Below are 14,983 nucleotides of genomic sequence, written 5' to 3' on the forward strand. Positions count from 1 at the left end.
ATAATAACCTATAATGGAAAAGAATCAGAAAAACTTAACTGAATCAATTTGCTATACACCTGAAACATTTTAAATCAACTACATGTTAATAAACACTATAAAAAAGAGAGTCATGATACTTTGCTAAGCGAAAAGCAAACAACAAATTATGTTTCTCTCTGAAGGATATAGAAATGTTTTCAGTGGTTATCTGAGCAGAGGTTAAAGGTGAAACATTTTCTTTCCTGGGCTCGTGTATTTCCTATATTTTTCTAAAACAGATACATGCTACGTATATAAAAAGAAAAATTATCAATAAGTTATCTAAAACAAAGCCAGACACCCAAGGACAAATAGTGTATGATACACTTATATGATGTCCCTAGAGGCAAATTTACAGAGACAGAAAGTAGAAGGGTGGCTGTCAAGAGCCGGGGAGAGGGGTGGGGAGTCAGTGTTTAATGGGGACAGAGCTTCACTTCGGGAAGCTGGCAAAGGGCTGGAGATGGATGGTGACAAAAACGGTTAAGATAGAAAGTTTTGTGTTATGTACATTTTACTACAACTTTAAAAATCATGTTTTAGTTGCAAAAAAGGAAAGTATATCACAAAGTCTTAGATTTTGCCAAGTTTCAACAATATTAAGAGATAACGTTTACTTTTTAAAAAGCAAGTACTATTTTAGGTGCTTAGGATCCAGCAGTTAACAAAACTGAAAACCTCAGAACTGAGAATGAGGGTCTCAGCATCAAGGAGAGCAAGATTCAAAGCTTCCTCACCACCCTCAGCCCTCACTCCAGTCACCAGAGAAAGAGGGCTGTGGGTGCGGCTTTTGGCCAGTACCAAGTTCTTGGTTAAAATCAAGGGCAAAAGTAGTGAGCGAAGGGGGACACAAGTGAAAATTCACTCTCTCCTTCTCCTGGCAGCAGCTGTTTTTGTGGGTAACTGGACAGGGGTGGGCACCCAGGGCCAGGTGAGGTTCAGAGGCAGCCACTGGTCGCTAGAAGCCCATTGGACGCTACGGGCCAGGGAACCTGCTGCGCCTCTCTTTTGTGGCCTGTCTGCTGGCTCCTGTCCCTAACCTCCTTCTAAGAGTGGCACCTCCTGCTTCTTTCCATGCAACTCCCTGAGAGATGGGCACTCATGTGCCAGCGGAGATGAAGGGTAGCATCTCAGTGAATGAATAACCCACACTCATAGACACAGACACAACCTCATTGTGGGTACCAGAGCTGGCACCTCTGATCTCCTACTGTGGTTTGGAGAAATGCATGTTCGGAATGTTGCTGTCACCTCCACACCACACAGATTCACCACCTCCTGCCGTGTCCATTAAGCCATCATTCATGCCCCTCCAACCACTAATCTGCTTTCTGTGTTTATAGGTTTACCTCTCCTGGACAATGTATATAAATGGAATAACATCATACATGTATCCTGTGCCTGGCTTCTTTCATTTAGTATAAATGTTTTAAAAGTTCATCCACATTGCAGCCTGTCAGTATTTCACCCCCTTTATGGGCTGAATAATATTCTATGATATGGATAAATGATATTTATTCATCCACTCATCAGGTGACGGACATTTGGGTGTTTCCACGTTTCGGTTACCGTGAACACCGCTGCTCCGAGCATCTCTGTGGACCCAAGTGTTCATTCGTTTGGGGAGATAATCTAGGAGCGGGACTGCTGGGTCACATGGTAATTCATGTTTAGCTTTTTGAGGGAAAAAAGTGCCAAACAGATGCCAAAATGTTTTCCACGTGCTGTATACCATTTTACATTCCTAACCATGTGTAAGGGTTACAAATCCAATTTTCGCTTCTAAGTTAGGTATAAAACTTTAGGAATTCCCACTGTGGCACAACAGGATTGGTGGCATCTCTGGAGTGCCGTGGCATGGGTTTGACCCCTGGCCTGGCAAAGTGGGTTGGGGATCCGGTGTTGCTGCAGCTCTGACAGGGATCTGATCCTCGCCTGGGAACTTCACAAGCTGTGGGGCAGCAAAAGCAGACAGACAACCCCCCAAAAGCCCAACTTTATATTTAGAAGGATTTGTGAAAAACTCCAAGTACTTTTTCCCCCTACATTTACCTTCTATTTTATGACGATGAAATTTTAATTTGAACATATATCACTTTTTTAATCTGTTTTGAAAAGAAAAAGGCTAGGGCTCTGCTTGAACAGTGGTGACAGTGGAAAGAAGTGCAGCACAGTGGAAAGAGCATCCTCTCTGTCACATGGGCCTGGTCTGCACCTCCTGCTGCCCTCACTGGTATTAGGAGGCTGCCACCTTTACACTCGAGTAAATTCCCAAAGCAGTAATCATTTACTCATAATTATCTAATTACTATCATTTTTATAATCATTTTGTCATTAATTTACTTGATTAAAAAAACTTATTTTAAAATAATTACAGTCACAGAAAGTTGCAAAGGTAGACTAGAGATCCTGTGTCCCTTTCCCCACTTTCTTATGAAAATACAGGACACTGGCGCATGTTCTTTGCCATTTCTTCACAGATGTCTATTCCTGTAACCACCATCAAGATGGAACTATCCCATCATGTTCCTTGTGCTCCCACTTCCACCAGCATCCCAAACCTCTGTTTTCCATCTCTCCAGCTCTGTCACTGAGAAGGTTACATGCACGGAGTCATATGGTGTGTGACATGTTGAGGTTTTCATTCAGCAAGATGACCCCAAGACCTACCCAAGCTGCTGAAGCATCATCAGTCTGTCCCTCTTCGCTACTGAGTGCTGTCCATGGTGGAGGTGACACAGTTGTTTACCATTCACCTTTGAGGGTCATCTGGGTTGTTCCCGGTTTGAGGCTATTACAAACACTTGTGTATAGGTTTTTGTGTGAATGCAGATTTTTTTCTCTGGATAAATCCAAGGAGTACAGTTGCTCAGGTAAGTTCAGTTTTTAAAGGAACTGCCACCTCTGTCCCTGGAGAGCCACACCATCTTACAGCCCCACCAACATAAGAGACAGTTTCTTCACATCCTCATTAGCATCTGATATTGGCACTGTTTCTCATTTTAGTTGTTCTGATGGGAGGGTGGGAATATCTCAACATGGCCTAGATGTGCCTTTTCCTAAGCACAGTGATGTCAAAGATCTGTCCATGTGGTTATCTGCCATGCAAGGGCCTCTGGAAATGTCTCTTTGTGTCCTTTATCCATTTTCTAACTAGACTGCTTATGTGTGTGTTCACTATTGAGTTTTGAGGTTCATTATTTAGTCTAAGATATAAGGTTCACAAATATTTTCTCATGGTCTGTGGCTTGCCTTTTCATTCTCTTAAAATGATCTTTTGCAGTTAAGTAAAAGTTTCTACTTTTGACAAAGCCCAGCTTACTAATTTTCCTTTTATGGCTCATGCTTTTCATATCACATCTCAGAACTCTTTACTCAGTAGGTCCCAGAGGTTTTCTACGAAAGACTGTAGAGATTTTATGTTTAAACCTAAGATCTATTTTGTGGCATGAGATTGGGTTGAGACAAAGTTTTTGCCCATAAACATCCAATCTGTTGAAGACTATCCTTCCTCCTTTGAACTGCTTTATTTGCACCTTGGTCAAGAATCACTTGGTCATAATCCCACAGGCCTGTTTGCAGGTTCTCTCCACCAATCAGTGTCACCCTCCACCAATCAGTGTCACCCTCCACCAGTGCCAGTTTCCTGAAGCCATATAATAAGTTTTGAAATTAGGTGTGATTCTTCCCACTTCATTCATTTTCAAAATTGTTTTATCTACTATAGTTCCTTTGTATTTACAAATAAGGTTAGAATAGGCCTGTCTATATCAACAATAAATTTTTTTTTTCTTTTTACAGCTGCACCTGCAGCATATGGAAGTTTCCAGGCGAGGGGTAGATTTGGAGTTGCAGCTAAGGCCTATGCCACAGCCATAGCAACACCGGATCTGAGGTGCATCTACAATCTATGCCAGCTTGTGGCAATACCAGATCCTTCACCCACTGAGCGAGGCAGTTTTATCTCTTCCTTTCTGATCTTTTTGCCTTATTGTGCTGGTTACCTATTTAGTACTTTTAAAGCACCCATCAGAACCTGACATTTAGCTTCCAGTGTGAACCTCTCTGATAGAGAAGAGACTGCGAGGACATCAAGGACAGAGAATATGAGAACATGGAGTGTGCTATGAGCGTGATGTCAGTGACAGAATGTTGGCAAAGCTGGATGAAGACAGTAGGGATGCCATTTAAAGGGCAAACTCACTGCCCTCTTCTCTCATTTCCTTTAGGCCAATTCCTTTCGCTTCTCCCATCTTTCTCCTCCCCATACCCTACACCCCAAGGATGGAAGCTGTTGAAATCTAAGTAGAAAATATACAAATGAGTCACAAAGGGAGGGGACCAACATGAGGCCAAATTCAGCATAAGAGTCTGAAATGATGTCAATACTCAGGTGCTTCTCTGGGATGCAACAAGAGCCCAGGCCTGCCATGTGGGGACAACAATGTGCTTGCAACCAAGAACCCCAAGTGGGCAGATCCATCTCTGAAGTTCTGGCTGAGAAGGGCAGCTCTTTAACCCTTTCTCCCAGTGCTCTTGGTCACTCTGATGAGCACAAGAGGAGCGGGCTTAGTTCTGGGGCAGCCACAGCAGGGCTGCTTGGAACAAAGAAGAGGCAACAAGAGCAGAGTGTGACTGGGACAATAGCGAGAGGAGTTGTAGAAACATCCACCTGAAATGCTGCTGAACTTCCTTATTTCACTAATTGTATACACTGGTGCAGCCTTGTTGTACCAGGGTGATTTCTCTTGACTAGCAGATGGCCAGTGTCACCTGGAAGCAGATCACAACTACAGCCCATTGAGAGAAAGCAAGGCTGTGAGCTCCCTTTGAGCAAACTAGATCATTCGCCAATACCTACTCTCTGGGCCTGTTCTCAGTTATTTTAGGGTTATTTCCCCACCTGATGCTATCTCCTCTAACTACCCCCAAATCTCCACTGGGTAATCTGAGACTGCCTGAGCCACTTCTTTTAGGTGTAGGTGGAGTGGAACTTGCTGCAGGAGATTTAAATCACAGTGGTGACATCACCCACAAGACCAGACACAACCTGTTCATGGAGTTAATTCATCCTCAGAGATTTCAGAACTTTTCTTAACCAAGCAAATTTTGGGGATGTAAAATGTTCTACAAAGTTGCTAATTTCTCTGTACCCACTATTAGGTTGTACTCATGGCTTTCCAGGACAGGTGATCTGTAGGTGGAGTATTTCAGAGCAGTGGTTGTCAAAGGGGGTCTCCAAGATCCTTTCAGGGCCAGAACTGCAAGGCCAGAACAATTTCCTAGGACCTTATTTTTCCTTCTCTCATGAGTGTAGAGTGGAGTCTTCTAGTGGTTACATGATGTAGACATAAAATGCACAATAGACTGAATGCAGAGCAGTGACACCAGCCCACAATCTTCTATTAGTCCAGACATTAGCGAGAGCTGCAAAACATAGAATGACACTACTCTTCTCACTAAAGCTGCCTTGTTTCAGAAAATATTTTTCATAAAAATGCTATTTATGTTACTAAGTAGGTTAATTATAGGAATTTTTTTTTTTTTTTTTTTTTTTTTTTGCTTTTGCTTTTTAGGGCAGCAGCTAGGGGTCGAATCAGAGCTACAGCTGCAGGCCTATGCCACAGCCACAGCAACATGGAATCTGAGCAACGTCTGTGACCTAGACCACAGCTCACAGCAACACTGCATCCTTAACCCACTGAGCGAGGTCAGGGATCCAACCAGCATCCTCATGGATCCTAGTTGGATTCATTACCGCTGAGCCACGAAAGGAACTCCAATTATTAGGATTTTTAGGTGAACTAATAAATGTTTAATTTTTTCCATTTTAATTTCTAATATGGTAATTATTGGTCAGTATAACCACAGTGAAAGAACTCCTTGGAATCACAATAAATTTGAAAAGTATTAAGAGGTCTGGAGACCAAGAAACCTAGAACTGGTCTTTAAACCTCTGTGCTGCCCAAGGTCCACTTCACCATCTTCCTTCCCTCCCTCTGCCTGCCTCTGTGCCCTTGACTGTCTTCCAGAAGGTAGCTTGTGTCACCTTATGTCCTTTTATGTCACCATCAAACACACACAAGCCAATGTCAAATGAACTAAAACTTTTGCCTTGATACCAAAATACATTTCCTCCAGAGGTTTGGTCTGCTAGACATTAACCAGATGGCCCAAGAGATCATGAACAACTGATAGGGGCCAAGGCAACCTTAAGATCCTGAGGTCAGATGATCAGGGACTAAAATACATCACTATGCTGGTGAGGGAGTAAAATGGGACAGTCACTTTGGAAAACAGTTTGGCAAGACGCAGCAATCCCACTTCTAGGTATCACTCAGGAGAACTGAAATCTTATGTCCATTCTGAATGTTCACAGCAGTATTATTGTTCACAACAACGAGAAAGTAAAGCGGAAACAACTCAAATGTCTATCACCAGATGAATGGATAAATAAGACTGATATAGCATATATTAGCATACCGGCAGCCATAAAGAGGAAGGAAGTACTGACACGTGATACAACATGGATGAACCCCGAAAATATGATGCTCATGGAAGAAGCAGGATGGATCCTTCATACGAAGTGTTTAGTATATGCAAATTCACAGAAAAAAAGAGTACATTAGTAGTAGCAGGGAGTGACTGCTAACAGGGATGGGGTTTCTTTTTTGGGGGGGTGATCAAAATGTTCTGGAATTAGACAGTAATGGCATCAAATCAGGTATTCTGACCATTCTCTGCTAGTAATATCCCCCCAAATATCTTATAGATGTGGGGAATTACTAAACATCTTCCAAGGCTGGTTCCATGAATTTCAGAAAGATATTTTTAAATTGTAGATAGTTGGAGAAACTGAAAAAAGGAAATGAAACACATCTCAAATTAAGCCTTTTGCACCATTCCTTTGAACCATTGCTTAAATTTATTATATAAGTGTTGGAAGATAAATTTGTGATTTTGCATTTTACACGATTATCTGCTAATTGTATTAAAAAAGTGTCCTTCGTAATCTCAATCATTTCCTCAAGATTTAGGATATAAAAATATTAATTAGCACAAGTTTGTATAAGACAAGTTCTTTGCACACTTCTGCTCTACCTCAGCACAAAATATCACACACTCAATTTCACAAGAAATAAGGGATTCTTGCTGCATGCTGCTATCTGGACCTCTGCAGACCATTCTTAATTTGGTCTCATGTCCCAGGTGGAATTTATTGTTTCAAAACTGTCACCTGATCTACTCACCAGTGTGGAAACAGGAACACCCACATTCCCCACAAATCTGTCAGCCTGTAGTTTCTGACAGATCCATATGCTTCTACCAAATGCTATTGTAAGTGCACTCTGGGCGTTCCCATCGTGGCACAGTGAAAGAAGCAAATCTGACTAGGAACCATGAGGTTTTGGGTTTGATCCCTGGCCTCACTCAGTGGGTTAAGGATCTGGCATTGCCATGAGCCATGGTGCAGCTCACAGACGCCACGGCTTGGATCCTGCATTGCTGTGGCTGTGGTGTAGGCTGGCAGCTACAGCTCCGATTGGACCCCTAGCCTGGGAACCTCCATATGCCTCAGGTGTGGCCCTAAAAAAAGAAAGAAGACAAAAAATAAAAAATAAATAAATAAACAAGTGCACTCTGACACTTAAGAAAATGTGCCTCCTTACAGACCACTCTGTTATCATGAACTCACACATCAGGTTGCCTCCCTTCGTACACTCTTCCAGAGACAGTCTGATGGTCCCGCTGGGGCCATCTACATTGGTGTGAGAAGGGAACCAATGAAACCCTCTTGCCAAGCGACTGGTCTTGAGGGACGTCACAAAACGGTAAACTACAAAGAAAACCATGGAGGAACTTGAACGACTGCAATGGCCCTGGGGGCTCAGGGGTGTCATCAGGACACAGGCTAGCCATGGCTTCTGGACACCTGGCACGTTTTGTTTCTTAAGCTTGGTGCTGGTGCCACGGGTATCTCCACATTCATGCACCACACTCTACAATCAGGCATAGTTTGTATCTGCTGTATTTCCCTATAAATAAGCTGAACCTAAAAGACTAGTAAAGAAGGAAGTACACGCACACATGCAAACGTCTGCTGCCGAGAAGTGGCAGAAACTGGAGAGGGAAAAGCAACCAGAGACACGTTTAAGTTCATGGGAGAACATGAGGAATGAACATCCAATGGGAAGGAGATACTACTTTCCTTTTCTCTATATGTTAATTATTTTGACAGCAACGACCAGTGCAAGCAGCGGCAGCATTACTGCTCCTTCACAGAGGACACTGTGACTCCTGACCCGAGGCTTCTCACAACATGTGGTCCAGCTTCAGAGGCCTCCATGACCATTCTCTGCCTTTTTAGTGATTCTGGGGAGAAACGAAAATTCTCTTGCTTTTTAAAAAAACAGTAATGAAAATTACCTTTCTTAAGCCATATTTGGAGTTCCCATCATGGCTCAGGGGAAGCAAATCTGACTAGTATCCATGAGGACAAAGGTTCAATCCCTGGCCTCACTCAGTGGGTTGAGGAGCTGGCATTGCCATGAGCTATGGTGTAGGTTGCAGATGAGGCTCAGATCTCTCGTTGCTGTGGCTGTGCTCTAGGCTGGCAGTTGTAGCTCTCATTTGACCCCTAGCCTGTGTATCTCCATATGCCACAGGTGTGGCCCTGATAAGAAAAGAAAAGGAAAAAAAGCCATATTTTCATTAATAAATGTCTAAGTAAACAGAAAAAAAATCCCTAACTAAAACTGAAGGAATCAGTGTGATTATTTACCAGGGATCTGATGTGCTTCCTGGTCACTCAAGATCATTCTAGCATACAGATGGCTCACTGCTGTTGCTTTAACAAAAATAATGGAAAACACCAAGGATCTAAATTAAATCAACACCCCTGACAAGAAATGATCAGATTTCTGATTCAAGGACCACGGATCATACCTATAAAGCAAATGAGAAATTTACAGAAACAAATTCCCCTAAAACTGTTAGTAATTACACGTCAGCTGTAGCATGGAGGATGCCGGCACCAGAATCTGATAGACCTGGCTCTAGGCCCACTTCACTGGTGCTGAGCCAAGTCATTACTTCATCAAGGTCTTTATTTAAGAACAGAATAACACTAACTAATTTTCTAGCTAGTTGGAGAGTGAAAGGAAAGAAAAGAGGGATTATAGTGACAATGAAACTCCTTTTCTTTCCACTTCCAGCATCCCATATAGACAGGAATTTCATTGGCAAACATAAAGATTTAAGAGTATTTCTCCTAAAATTAAAATGTGTAAGACTCTCTATATTTAAGAAGGCACTTAACGAAAGCATATTTTAAAAATCCGTATTTCATATTTGAGGTTAACAAGGAACACTCCACTTAGTTTCTGAATCACATGTCCCCATAATAATAGCCACTGCCACAGGCTATTATCTTGAGAGAGGGAGAAAAAGAACATATTGATAATGTGACATGTTTATAACAGCAATTAATCCTCAATAATTGCAAACCACGAAGCCCTGGGAGCTGAGTGGGAAGTTACAGTGGCTCCGACCCACCCAGCTCCCAGTTTTGAACAGAACAGTCCCACCACATGGATTTGTTATTAAAATGGAACTTTCTTTTTGGATTTCTATTTTTTAAAAGCTCAAAAGTTTTAAAACTACCGGTCCCCTGCTGGTAGATAATTATGATTTTTGTGAGAATGGTGGGGGGATGGGGGGAGTGTTGAGATTTCTAAGAGAAGGAAAGAATGAAAAAAAAAAAAATCCTGTTCACTTACTGAATTCTAGACTTACTATTGTGTGCAGGTAAATTCACCAGATAAATTCCTAACCTGGAGGGGTAGGGAGCAGTTGTTTTTAATGTTCTTGCATCAGTTGATATTTCTTCTGGTGTCTCCAATCCCTGTTTTAACTACAATCTCTGTATTTTCAACTCCACTGGCTTCATTAACCATTCTCTATCATTATTATCATATAACTGACAAGGCTAGCAATTTCCAAGTGGGTTTAATTCCTTTCCTGGAAAGAAATAGAACACTTCCAACTCTAGTTATCATCCTTCTGGATTACTCATCTTTCTCTTCCCATTTTGTTTGTAAAAATAAGACAATAAAGACATAGATCAATGCTGGCCAGAGTTCTACTTCTGAAGTTTTGGTGTTGTCTTTTAACAGCAAGTCCCCTGGCACAAGCTGGGCTGACACAGCTAAATCCCCCCGATGTAACTGGTGCTATTCTGTCTCTCGATCATGGCAGGGAAGGTGGTGGAGCAAGGGGAATGATCAGAGCCGCTTCTGAGACTGCTACTAAAAGTTCTGTTATGTTTTTATATGACCAAGAACTACTGTGACAGTTTTGGTTCAGACGTCATCATTTTTCGTCAGGTTTTTACTGAACACTCTGTTAACTGCTACAGAGGACATGACAATAAATAACACTTGGCCTCAGCACGGCAGGCTATTTTTTGTCAAAAGATAACAGGAATGAATTTACGGTGTCTGCCTGGAAACTGGATGAACCTACAAGCCCCACCCACCCAGCAAAAATCTTAGTAGACTCTCAGGGCTTCCCTGCTGGAAGCTCAGCAGTCTGAAAACTCGACTGTGACTCCAGCTCTGAGGCTACACTCGGGTGCTGTGTTAACGGACAAGTGGAGAGAGACATGCAAAGGCCAGCGAGAGCAAAGCCTCTTTACCTAACTGATGACGCGGTAAGTGCATCTTTATTAAAGAGTTTTTCGAAACACTACTAGGGCAGTAAACTTGACAATGGTTAATGCTTGGCTTACACAGTTCAAACGACTCTTTCAGGTGGTTTGTGGTTCTTGCTCCTCCTCTTCCTGTGATCAACCTGATGGGTGCGTGGAGCCTTTTTTCTAATCTGCTGTTTTTCCCCTTCAGATGCTTTACTCAGTGTCTCTATCACTGATTATACAGATAGATATGTAATATTTTCCTCTTAAGGAGTGTTCATTGAAAAGATAAAGGTAATGACTGATTTAGAGGGGTAGCCATTTTACTAAACAAATCTGTCCTAAATGGTTAAGGTTAAATAATTGTCATGTCCTTTCTGAGCCTCTATTTCCCAGTTGGTCTTTTTGAGCTATGTGAAATTATGCCCAGAAGTTTCATTTAGAAACTGTTCTTCTCCAACTGGACTTATGAAACACTATAGCTGTTTTCATAACTCAGTGTAAACACTTTTTAGGCAATCAGTTCATTTCCCCCCCAACTTGTAAAAACCCACAAAATTAATGTAAATCAATAATTAGCCACATTAAAGTGCATAGTTCTGTGATACTTTGCACATTCACAATGTCATCTGGCCCCTGTACCCGTCAGTAGTCACTTCTGCTCCCTCCTCCCAGAACCAGCAAACTGCATTCTGTCTGTTTGTTTCATATAAATAGGTTCCTACAACCTGTGATCCTATGTGGGACTATTTCGCTCAGCATCATGTTTTACATGGATCTGTGCTTCATTTCATTCAGTCAGTTCTTTGAGCATCCTTGGTTTTAGGAGTTGGCACCTTCTCTTTCAGTGACATTTTATTCTCCTTCCAGAAACTTGGGTGGTTTTCATTTTTCAAAATGATGAAAGAATTCTTAGGCATGTCCCTTAAAAGAGGGTTTCCAACCACAGCAAGGAGCAAAGAGATTCTGGACATCAAACCCCAAGGGAACTTGGGGTAATCTTTTTGAAGAGGGTAGTCTTTTTGAAGAGGGGAAATCAAAGGAAGGAAATTGCCACTGAAGTTTCTTCCCCCAGGAGAGCTCTCGCCACTGCTTATTTCCTGTTAAGGGAGCATCTGAGATGATTCCTTAATAACGACCCTACCCCCAGCCCCATCGACGCAGACTGTACAACTCCTAAACATTCCCTCTGCTGTACCTCTGTGCACGTGGGCCACACAAGGGTCTCCCAGGAGATCAATGCCCTGGTGCCCCAGAGTCACAGCGGGGCCTGGCCTCTGGCCAGTCACCCTCACCTTGGCTGGGCCCTCCTCCATCCTCCATCCTTGACAAAGAGCTCTCACAACACAACATCATGCATGTACCCCCGGACTTAGTGAGGGGAACCTAGGGTCTGGGACCAGCATACACACAGGGCGTGGTCCTTACCTCCCTGGACACTGGTCTTGGGGCCAACCTAGTCTCCATTTGTCCCACCAAAACTGAGCACCAATAATTACTGCTTAAAAAGTAAAAGTGTGCATATTCAAATCTTGATGAGGGAAATTCTACAATGAACCTAAGTAAACAAGTAATGTCCATTCCACAATTATTTATTGTGAGCCTCTCATCTGGCAGGGATTTAGCTATGTACAGGAAATAAAATGGTGAGCAAGAAGCTAAGCCTGTACCCACAGAGCCCAATGAAGGGCAGGCCAGCCTAAAACACTGGCCATGAGGTATTCCTATCCACAATGGTCTATACCACGCAAATAGGTGTGAGAGTGACAAGGCCAGGTCTGCTTGTCAATGAGCCAATGGGACTCACAGGTGGGCAGCCCAGACATGGCCCATGCAAGCCAGCTGGGGGAGCATCCCAGGGCTCCTCAGACAAGTGTTAATGTTTGCCTATTCTGCTAACATGTCACTCTCATTGACATTAGAATTTGTCCTCTGGTGGGAGTGAGGTCACGTGAATCCCATGCAGTCCTGAGCACTGGACACAAAGTAGCTGCTGCAGGAGGAAAAATCCTTAGGTGAGAACTGGCTGTGAGGGCAGGGGGGACTTGAGAGCTCCAGGCCCTGAGTACAGTGAGCTGGGGAGTGGGAGGGAGGCTTCCAGGGGCTTCTGTATTCTGACCAATGGGGTTAATTTGTGAGCATGCTATCCAAGCTTGGCTTCTAATTTACAGTTTATCGTACTTAATCTGTTACCATTAAAACAAAAGCTGGCATTTAAACAATAAATAATTAATTAGACCATTCTCTGAAATACACCCCCCTCAGAGTGCCCAACCCCCTTCTCTATCATCAAAGCGGACCAGAGATGGGGGAGGGTGTGTGTGTGTGTGTGGGGGGGGTCCTCCCCACCTTCCTGCTCTCCTGCTGGGCTGGGAGTCCTGAGAGGGAGGAGGCAGTGGGCACTCCTGGCGTCCACTACAGCTGCCAGCAGGGCTGCCCCGAGCTATGAGAAATGAAAAAAGCAGTGCTACCTGGTTCTTCCTCTCCTCCCTCAACTGCTGCAGAAGTTTCCAGATTTGAAGCCCTGCTCCAATCTCCCTCTGTGCCAAGTCTATATAAAGTACAACAGCAGGATAATCTTAACTCCATTTTCATGTTTTTATCTCTTCTTCTCTTCTCTCAAAAACCTCTAGGGCCCCTAATTTTCTCTTGGACCAATGCAGAATCCCTAATGATAGGATTTAAGGGTTTATCTAGCTGACGTTTTATTTTGGTATTTTTTTAAAATTTTAATACATTCAGATTAGGATAAATCCCAAAAATCTAGCACGGTAGCAACTAGCCAGGGAGCACAGCCAAAAAAGGTATTAAATATTCAAATAAATGAGAGAGGAGTTCCCGTCATGGCACAGGGAAATGAATCCAACTAGGAACCATGAGGTTGCAGGTTCGATCCCTGGCCTCGCTCAGTGCGTTAAGGCTCCGGCATTGCTGTGTGCTGTGGTGTAGGTCACAGATGCAGCTTGGATCCTGCATTGCTGTGGCTGTGGTGTAGGCTGGCAGCTGCAGCTCTGATTTGACCCCTAGCCTGGGAACCTCCATACGCCACGGGTGCGGCACTAAAAAGGAAAAAAAAAAAAAAAAAAAAAAAAAAAGGAATAAATGAGTGAGTTAACCTTCCTCCTAATCCTACTTTTACGTCTTCGCAGATACCATCTTACCAATTTGAAGAGAAATTTTCTTTCTGCAAGATCAAGATGTTTAAACATCCTTCTCACTTCTTTCAGGAAAACTTCTGAGACCATCCATTTAAGATTTCTATCACTTAAATCCTTGGGCAGGTCTAGCCTTCAGTTCAAAGGGAGGCAATCCAAGGTCAAAAGTCATGTTAGTTGCTTCCTTGTCATTCTAGCACTCAGGTAGGCCCCTCTGTGCTTACTAAATGCTCTTCAATAGACTTCTCCAGTACATTACTCTTAAAGGGCCATTTGAGAGATCTAAATAAAATAGTATCTGGGAATCTGGGTCAGGGGACACGCCTCTGTATTTTAGACAGATTAATTTTAACAAGTTGGGATATAAATACTAGTAGGATTTTAAACTGAGAGGTCCCTCCCCAATTTGCTAGCTATATTTTTCATACATATAGAGTTAACGTTATTTCAGAAAACTTTTTCCCCCTTAGTATTACCCCATCACATAAAAATAAAAGCACATAATAATCAGCAATAAAAAGATAAAGCTCATACACAGAATTATGACACCAAAGTAAAGTGAGGTTTTGGCTTGTCTGACCTCTAAACTGTTGCAGAGGCCACCTGGGATGACAAGGGTCAGGGGACATGCCTCAGTCACTGGACAAACAGCTTGGAGTCCTCCCAGGAGGGAGAAAGCAAGGCAGAGCACATGCCTCAGCAGTGCTGTTTTAAAGTGGCCTTTTCCTTTAAATCCAGGCTATTATTCTCTGACTCTTCTGATTCTGACCAATCAGTATGGCTGCTCAACTCCAAAAATGTGTCAGAGAAACACAAAAGACCTGACAGATGTTTTCATGCAACTGTTCTGAGGAGGCAGGTGGGGGCCCTATGTGGGGGTCCGGCAGCAAATCTCTCTGACTGCCCACCCTACCCAAAGCCATCAGAGGGAGCAGTGATTTCCGTCATGATGAATGGGGACAAGATGAAACCTGGGAGCTAAGATTTAAAAGACTCCATGACATAGGCCAAACTTAAAACTCTCTTCCAACTGGCAAAAAAGTAAATTTCTGTATTAGATATTGGAGTTATATAATTATAGTTATACTTCCCTGAATTTTGGGAAATAAGTGTA

General features: G+C 42.9%; 1 protein-coding gene across 6 annotated transcripts in view; it reads right to left on the reverse strand.

Annotated features, from left to right (window-relative positions):
- Positions 1 to 14,983, reverse strand: part of SPIDR (scaffolding protein involved in DNA repair) — a 315,808-nt gene that overhangs the window by 22,870 nt on the left and 277,955 nt on the right. The window lies entirely within an intron of this gene.

This window comes from Sus scrofa, chromosome 4 (genome assembly GCF_000003025.6).
Source record: "Sus scrofa isolate TJ Tabasco breed Duroc chromosome 4, Sscrofa11.1, whole genome shotgun sequence".
Classification (NCBI taxonomy): Eukaryota; Metazoa; Chordata; class Mammalia; order Artiodactyla; family Suidae; genus Sus; species Sus scrofa.